Here is a 9,545-nt window from a genome sequence, read left to right on the forward strand (position 1 = left end):
AAGTTAAGTTTTAGGTAACTGAATACTGGATTAAATAATGCATCTATAAAAATGAATTGGTTTTGGGAAGCCTAGCTGTGTCGTGCCTCAGTAATGCAAAATACAACGCGAACAGCAAGTTTGGCATTCACTATTTGGCAACTAAGCACTTGAACAAAAGTTCCTCAAGATGATGATTCTTACAAATTTTGTGAAATTTGCTACTCCAGGTGTAGTGTTAACTTTTGAATGGCCTTATCAGGTTCATCAGAAAGTATGGGGATTTCTTAAGCTTAAGTCTGAAGGTCTAGTCATTGGTATCACAAGTATGGAAGTCACCAAGATTGTGGAGACTTGTGGGGGAGAAGGACTACCTTAAAATGTGTATGCTAAGCCATTATTGGAACAGTTACTTTAAGGGTGGCTGACTAGATAATTATCTGAAATGTGGCTCTCCCTCATCTCAGAGTTCCAATGGCTGCAAATTAGGTGTAATTGTGGCTAGTGAAGGTGGGGAACAGGAACGTGTTGAAGTGAAAAACCTGACTGCTTCAGCCAATGTATATGTGCAACCCCTTGTAGAGGATTGTCAGTAACTCATTTAATGCTTTGAGGAGGATCTATGTATAATCATAAAATTGGGCCACAAGTTGCTTGACAGAATGGGGGAATAGTTTACAGTGTTAGTAATTCATTGCTGCTTGATTACAGACTCTTCTCAGTATCCCCTACCCCTCCCAGTTATTCATCCATTTTGAAGAGTCATTCTCCAAGAATTCACGGTGGCATATTTTTTAAGGAATCTTTCACAATGCCTGTAAAGTCCTTCTCTTGTCTGATCTATTCCTGTCATGGGGCTTCATGATCACTTTAGGAATTTACTGTTGGGTGTGTAGAAGTTGTAGATGGGTGAGTTTGATCAGAACCTCAACACTTGGGGATGTTGCTCTAAGAGAGGAAACTGATGGGTAGAAAAATCCAAACCCACAATTTTGTTTTTTGCATTAGTACCTTTAAGTAGTACTTTTATGCCAGGGCCATCAGATAGTTACTTCCCCCAAACCATCAAGCTGATCAACACCTCCACTCCTCCCAGCCACCACTACATACACATCACCTAGCGTCACTTCATGTACCTACGTACACTGTGTCTGTGTACATCTACCAGTTACTCCTACATCCTATTTTATAGGATTGCTTTTATACTTTGTGGATTTTAAGTGTTTGTTGTACTTATTATGTTTTTTTTATTACCTAAGAAAAAAGTGCTTGGGAAGCAGAAAAGTCTTGAGGCAAGTCACCAGTATTTAAGATCAGAACTTGGAGGGGTAGCTGAAGAGGTGGTGGAGGCATTTGCAATGATCTTTGAAGAATTATTGGGGTTAGGAATGGTTCCAGAGGGCCAGAAAATTACATATTTTACTCCACTCTTAAAGGAGGGAGGCAAAAAACATAATAGGCAAGTTAGCTTGACTTCAAGCGTCAATAAACTTACTGATTCCCACCCTGTCTCCTGTATATACTTTTTTTAAAAAAGCTATTCCGTTTTTTCATTTCCTTCGTCTCAGCCACATTTGTTCACAGGATGAGGCTTTCCTTTCCAGAGATGTTGTCGTCCTTCAAAGAATGGGATTTCCCTTCCTCCACCATTGATGCTGCCCTCACCCACATCTCCATTTCCTGGATATCCACACTCATCCCATCTTCCTGCCACCTTAAAGATAGTTCTTCTCACTGCCCACCCCATGAGCCTCTGCATTCAACATGACATTCTCTTCTGCCATCTTCAGTGAGATCCTAACTTCAAACACATCTTTACCTCACCTCCCCACTCTCCACTGGGATTATTCCCTTGTCCATTTGTCCCTCCCCACTGCTCTCCCTCCTGGCACTTAACCCTGCAGGGACCCAAACAGTCCTTCCAGGTGAGGCAACACTTCACCTGCAAATCTATTGAGGTCATCTACTGTACCTGGTGCTCCCAATGCAGCTTCTACATCGGTGAGACCTGAGGTAAGTTTGGGGACCGCTTTGTTGAGCACCTCTGGAGTGGGGAATTGAAGAAGAGGAGATACACCAAAAGCAGAATTTTCCAATGGCCAATCATTTTAATTCCTATCCCCATTCCCATCCTGACATTTTATCCACGGCCTCCTCTTGCCACAATGAAGCCACTGTCAGGGTGGAGGTGCAACACCTAATATTCCATCTAGGTAGCCTCCAACCTGATGACATGACCATTGATTTCTCTAATTTCTGGTAATTTTCCCCCTCTCCATCCCCTCTTCAATTCCCTATTTTGGTCCCCTTTTTAACTCCTGCTTGCTTGCTTGCTTATCACTTCTCCCCGGTGCTCTTCCATGGTCCGCTCTCCTCTCAGATTTCTTCTTCAGCCTTTACCTTTCCCACCCACCTGGCTTCAGCTTGCCCTCACCTCATCTTTTTATCATGGTACCCTTCCCATTCCTTTCCGATCCTAAAGAATGGTCTCAGTCTGAAATGGCGACTGTTTATTCATTTCCATAGATGCTACATGACCTGCGGATTTCCTTTGGCATTTTGTGTGTGTTGCTCTGGATTTTGTTTAATTCTGCTACTTTTCATGTTATGTCAATGATTTGGATAATGAAATTGATGGCTTTGTGGTTAAGTTTGCAGATGTAAAGATGCGTGGACAGCCAGGTAGTGTTATGGAAGTAGGAAATCTGCAGAAGGACTTGAGCATGTTGGGAAAATAGGTGGAAAAAGTGATGGCTAGAATAGTGTATGGTCATGCACTTTGGTAGAGGGGGGAACATACATGTAGGCTATTTTCTAAAGGGAGAGACAATTCTAAATCAACCTTCAAAAGGGATTCCCTACAGGTTAACGTGCAGGTTGTCAGTAGTAGGGAAGGCAAATATAATTTCAAAAGGACTGGAATACATAATAAGACTTTAATGCATTGGTCAGACCATACATGGAGTATTGTGAGCAGTTTTGAGCCAATGCAATTGACTGTTCGATCAGGTTAAAGTCAGAACTGACTAGGCCACTCAAGGTTGTCAATTTTCTTCATTTGAAGCCACTCCGTGATTGCTTTGGCAATGTGCTTTGGGGTCATTGTCCAGCTAAAGGATTAACCCCCTCCCCAGTTTAAACTTTCTGGGACAGGCTAGCAGGTTTTTATCCAGGATCCCTCTGTATTTAGCAGCATTCATCTTCCCATCAATCCTGACCAGATTTCTAGTACGTACAGCTGAAAAGCATCCCCATGACATGATGCTGCCTCCACTATACTGTAGGTACGGTGTTAATTAGCTGAAGTACAGTATTAGATTTACATCACACAAGTGTTGTGGCCAAAAACTACTACTACAGTCTTACCTGACTACAAGATCTTCTTCCACATCTTTACAAGACTCAAAGCAAAATTTATTATCAGAGTACTGTACATACAACACTGAGATTCTTTTTCTGTGGGCATCCTTAGCAAATTTATAGCTGAGTAACTAACTTGTAAACAGGAACTGTTAACTGTAAACAAACTGCAAATGCTGATATAAATAGGTAACAATATAACACTCCTTAAATGAGTAGCTATCCCCTTTTGTTCAAGAGCCTGATGGTTGAGGGGCAGTAACTGTTCTTGAACCTAGTGGTGTGAGTCCTGAGGTACTTGTGTTACATATCCCATGGGTATCTTGTGACTGTCTTATGACCATGATGTAATTGTCTTGTGGTGGTGGGGTGATGTAATTTTCCTGCCAGTGTGAGGTCATATGATGTAATTTTCCTGCTGGTGTGTGGTCACATGATGTAATGTTCCAACAGGTGTATATAAGGGGAAACCCCTGTTGTGACACAGGGGTTAGTTCGATAGTCAGTTTGTTAGTTTTGCTGCGTATTCGTCTCATAACACAGTTTCTTTTTTAAAGTGGAGTTCTTACCTTCTATTGTAAGGAGCAAATACCATTGTGCCGGCGATTTCACCAATTGCTGCCGGTTCTGGTTTGTTGCATCTTTGATTTACCTTTACAGTCTAGTTGGAGAATGAAGACTTTACTGAAGTACGGGAACCTGAAGGACTGAGTAAAATTGGTGTTGTTCGGCGGTTTTGTTAAGGATCAACCTTACTGAATCTTCGTTCAGGAACAGTGGCCTGCATCTGAGATGACCCCTGCAAGATCAGGAAGGTTTGTGTAGTGCTCACCCTCCAACAAACAGGTCAGTTCTTTTAAGCCATTTTATTTCCTTCGTCGTGAATCCTGTGGACAAGGCATCGTCCGGCTGTAGGTTCAGCAGATCATCGTTACTTCGAATAAATCAGTTTTCAGGGAAGTCTCTCCTTACTGACTGTATAAATCACTTGGACTTTTGAATTTACCACTTTAAGAACTATTCCAGAGTTTGTTAAATTGCTGTATAGCAGTTAACTTCCGGTTAAGTTAGTTGTTTGTTTACTTTTCACTTTTGTTGAGCAGAGTTTAATAAATGTTTGTTTGTTTATAAAGCCTGACTCAATTTTATATTCATTGTTGCTGGCCATATAACTCTTGTACCTTCTGCCTGATGGCAGCAATGAGAAAAGAGCATGACCTGGGTGGTGAAGAACTTTGATGGATGCTGTTTTTCTACAGTAACTTTTCATGTAGATGTGCTCAATGGTTGGGAGGGTTTTACCCATGATGTACTGGGCTGAATCCAATACATTTTGTAGGATTTTCTGCTCAAATGCATTGGTGTTCCCATTCTAGGTCGCAATGCTGCCAGTCAGCGCACTTTCAACCGCACATCTATAGAGTTCGCCAAGGTTTTCAATGACATGCCAAACCTCTGCAGACTCCTGAGAAAGTAGAGGTGTTGTTGTATTTTCTTTGCAATAATATTTATATGATGAGTCCAGGACAGGTTCTTTAAGATAGTGATGCCCAGGAATTTTAAAGTTACTGACACTCTACGGTATATGGAGGAATTTAAGGTGGGGGGTTACATGGGAGGCAGGGTTTGAGGGTCGGCACAACATTGTGGGCAGAAGGGCCTGTAATGTGCTGTACTATTCTACATTCTATGTTCTACGCCTCTGATGCTCCAATTGATTACTGGTTCATGGACCTCTGGTTTCCCTCTGCAAAAGTCTACAATCAGTGCCTTGGCCTTATTGAGTAAGAGGTTGTTCTTATTACACCATTCAGCCAAATTTTCAATCTGTCCTGTATGCTGATTCATCACCACCTTTGATACAGCCCAGAACAGTGGTGTCATTAGCAATCTTGTATATGGTGTAAAGGAAGTAGAGCAGAAGGCTAAGTAAACTTTCCTGTGGTGCTCCTGTGCTGATGAAGATTGTGTGGAAGATGTTTTTGCCAATCTGAACTGACTGGTGTTTACAAGTAAGGAAATGCAGGCTCCCACTACACAAGGGGGCATTGAGGCCCAGGTCTTGAGCATTTACTCATTATAAAGAGCATTCTGATGTATGCATCATTCCTGATGTTCTAGGATTGTGTGAACAGCCAATGAGATGGTATCTGCTGTAGACCTGTTGCTTCAAGTTGGAGCATATCTAAGTCGCCATTCAAACAGGAGCTGATATGTTTCAACAGCAGCCTCTCAAAACACTTCATTACTGATGTGCTTTATTTTTAAAAAGGCCCAGGCTTCATCCTTGCCACTCTTCCATAAATACCCTCTTTGTGCAAGATCTAGAAATTGTGGAGCTATGAATTTCATCCCCACTTGCAGCCACTGATGGCTACAGCTCACTTAGTGTGTCTGTTGGTGTTTCAGTAACCCCTCTTACAAGTGTGATAATTCTCTGGTGACCAAGTTTACGGGAGCACCCTAATCTAGGCAGTATGGTTGTGGTTTCATATCTTTCCAGTGTACTGCACTGAGCCTGGATCTAAGTTCAGTAGCTTTGAGATGGTCTTGTACCTTGCCCCAGATTTGTGCTTTTCTATTATCATTTCCCTGACTTGTCTTGAATGTTTTCTGTCTATACACAGGTACTATTTAATAAGATACACCTGCTTGTTAATGCACGTATCTTAACCAAACAGGGGCCAGCAACTCAATGCATAAGAGCATTCAGACATAGTCAAGAGGTTCAGTTATTCCAACTAAACTTCAGAATGTGGAAGAAATTTTGGAATCTCATGTGGATAGGGTGGTGAAGAAAGTTTTTAGTATGCTGGCCTTTATAAATCGGAGCATTGAGTATAGGAGTTGGGATGTAATGTTAAAATTGTACAAGGCATTGGTAAGGCCGAATTTGGAGTATTGTGTACAGTTCTGGTCACCGAATTATTGGAAAGATATCAGCAAAATAGAGTACAGAGAAGATTTACTAGAATGTTACCTGGGTTTCAGCACCTAAGTTACAGGGAAAGGTTGAACAAGTTAGGTCTTTATTCTTTGGAGCGTAGAAGGTTGAGGGGGGACTTGATAGAGGTATTTAAAATAATGAGGGGATAGATCGAGTTGACGTGGATAGGCTTTTTCCATTGAGAGTAGGGGAGATTTAAACAAGAGGACATGATTTGAGAGTTAGGGGGCAAAAGTTTAAGGGTAACACGAGGGGGAATTTCCTTACTCAGAGTGGTAGCTGTGTGGAATGAGCTTCCAGTAGAAGTGGTAGAGGCAGGTTTGGTAATGTCATTTAAAGTAAACTTGGATAGGTATATGGACAGGAAAGGAATGGAGGGTTATGGGCTGAGTGCAGGTCAGTGGGATTAGGTGAGTGTAAGCGTTGGCACGGACTAGAAGGGCCGAGATGGCCTGTTTCCATGCTGTAATTGTTATATATGGTTATATGTCATATGGAAATGTGATCTAAATAACGTTGACCATGGAATGATTGTTAGCGCCAGATGGGGTAGTTTGATTCTCAAAAAATGAAACGAAAACACACAAGTCGCTAGAATTTACAGGAAACATGATTAATAAAAACGAACATCTAATGAGTGGCATTTCTGTAGGTGAAGACATCTTGTAAATGAGGGAGGTCAGCAGACTGGCCAGACTAGTTCAAGCTGACAGCAAGGCAACAGTAACTCTAATAAGCAGTGTTGCAATAGTGGAGTGCAGAACATTTCCAAATGCACAACATATTAATCCTTGAAGTTGATGGGCTATAGCAGCAGAGGATCACACTGGGTTTTAGTCCTGTACCTAATAAAGAAACCACTGAGTATTCTTTATTCCATTTCTAAAGTTTTCCACTTGCCATACAGATTATTTTGTTTTCATAATATATATCCCTATTCTGCATGGGAATTAATTTGGAGAGAGGTTTGTCAATTTTCTAAATTTTATTCCATTTTTGTGACTATCTTCTATTTATCATCCAGATAATTGATATAGATGACAATGTGATAGATAATATGGTAAACTAGATCAGCAAATTTGTTTTTGACAAAGATTGGGAGATAAGGAACAGCAAGGAAGGCTATCAAAGCTTGCAGCAAGAGCTGGACCAGCTGGAAAAATGGGCTGAAAAATAGTAGATGTAGTTTGTTTGAGGTGTGCACTTTGATTTTTAAAAATATGCAAAAACAAATACTGTATATTAAAAAAAAGTGAGGTTGTGTCCAAAGATTCAATGTCCATTTAGGAATCAGATGGTAGAGGGGAAGAAGCTGTTCCTGAATCACTGGGTGTGTGACTTCAGGCCACAGTGTCATCAGGTGCATCAGGTACCTCCTACCTGATGGTCCTTAATAATGGACGCTGCCTTTCTGAGACACCACTTTCTAAAGATGTCTTGGGTACTTTGTAGGCTAGTACTCAAGTTGGAGCTGACTAGATTTACAACCTTCTGCAGCTTCTTTTGGTCCTGTGCAGTATCCCCTCCATACCAGACAGTGATGCAGCCTGTCAGAATGCTCTCCACAGTACAACTATGGAAATTTGGGTATTTGTTGACATGTCAAATCTTTTCAAGCTCTAATGAAGTATAGCTACTGTCTTGCCTTCGTTATAACTATATGCTATATGTTATAACATCAATATGTTGGGACCAGGTTAGATCCTCAGATCGTGACACCCAGGAACTTGAAGCTGCTCACTCTCTCCACTTCTGATCCCTCTGAGGATTGACATGTGTTCCTTTGTCTTGCCATTCCTGAAGTCCACAATCAGCTCTTTCATCTTACTGACTTTGAATGGCAGGTTGTGCTATGGCACCATTCCACTAGTTGGCATATCTCACTCCTGTACGCCCTCTCATCACCACCTGAGATTCTACCAACAATGGTTGTATCATCAGCAAATTTATAGATGGTATTTGAGCTATGCCTGGCCACACTATCATGTGTATATAGAGAGTAGAGCAGTGGGCTAAGCATACACCCCTGAGGTGCGCCAGTGTTGATTGTCAGTGAGGAGGATATGTTATCAGAAGTCCACACAGATTGGGGTCTTCCAGTTAGGAATTCGAGGATCCAATTGCAGAGGGAGGTACAGAGGCCCAGGTTCTGCAACTTCCCAATCAGGATTGTGGGAATGATGGTATTAAATGCTGAGCTATAGTCAACGAACAGCATCCTGACATAGGTGTTTGTGTTGTCCAGGTGGTCTAAAGCCATGTGAAGAGCCATTGAGATTGCATCTGCTGTTGACCTATTGTGGTGGTAGGCAAATTATAATGAGTCCAGGTCCTTGCTGAGGCAGGAGTTCAGTCTAGTCATGACCAACCTCTCAAAGCATTTCATCACTGAAGATGTGAGTGCTACTGGGCGATAGTCAGTAAGGCAGCCCACATTCTTCTTTGGCACTGGTATAATTGTTGCCTTTTTGAAGCAAGTGGGAACTTCCACCCATAGCAGTGAGAGGTTGAAAATGTCCTTGAATACTCCAGCCAGTTGGTGGGCACAGGTTTTCAGAGCCTTACCAGGTACTCAATCAGGACCTTCTGCCTTGCAAGGGTTCACTCTCTTTAAAGACAGTTTAACATCCACCTCTGAGACAGAGATTAGAGTCATCAGGTGCAGCAGGGATCTTCACAGCTGTAGTTGTGTTCTCTCTTTCAAATCAGGCATAGAAGGCATTGAGTTCATCTGGTAGTGAAGCATTGCTGCCATTCATGCTATTGGGTTTCACTTTGTAGGAAGTAATGTCTTGCAGACTCTACCAGAATTGCCGTGCATCTGATGTCACCCCCCAAGCTTGTTTGAAATTGTCTCTTTGCTCTTGAAATAGCCCTCTGCAAATCATACCTGGTTTTCTGGTACAGGTTTGTGTCAGACTTGAATGCCACAGATCTAGCCTTCAGCAGATGACGTACCTCCTGGTTCATCCACGAGTTTTGGTTTGGGAATGTACAGTAACTCTTTATAGGCACACACTCATCCACACAGGTTTTAATAAAGTTGGTAACAACTGCAGTATACTCATTCAGGTTTGATGACAAATCCTTGAATACAGTCCAGTCCACTGATTCAAAGCAGTCCTGTAGGTGCTCCTGTGCTTCCCTTGTCCATATCTTCTTGGTCCTTACTACTGGTGCTGCAGTCTTCAGTCTCCGCCTATACTTGGAGTTGAAGTACAGCTGGGTGATGAGACTTCCTAAAGTGAGGGTATGGAAT

The sequence above is a fragment of the Hemitrygon akajei genome, chromosome 15 (assembly GCF_048418815.1).
Source record: "Hemitrygon akajei chromosome 15, sHemAka1.3, whole genome shotgun sequence".
NCBI classification, from domain to species: domain Eukaryota; kingdom Metazoa; phylum Chordata; class Chondrichthyes; order Myliobatiformes; family Dasyatidae; genus Hemitrygon; species Hemitrygon akajei.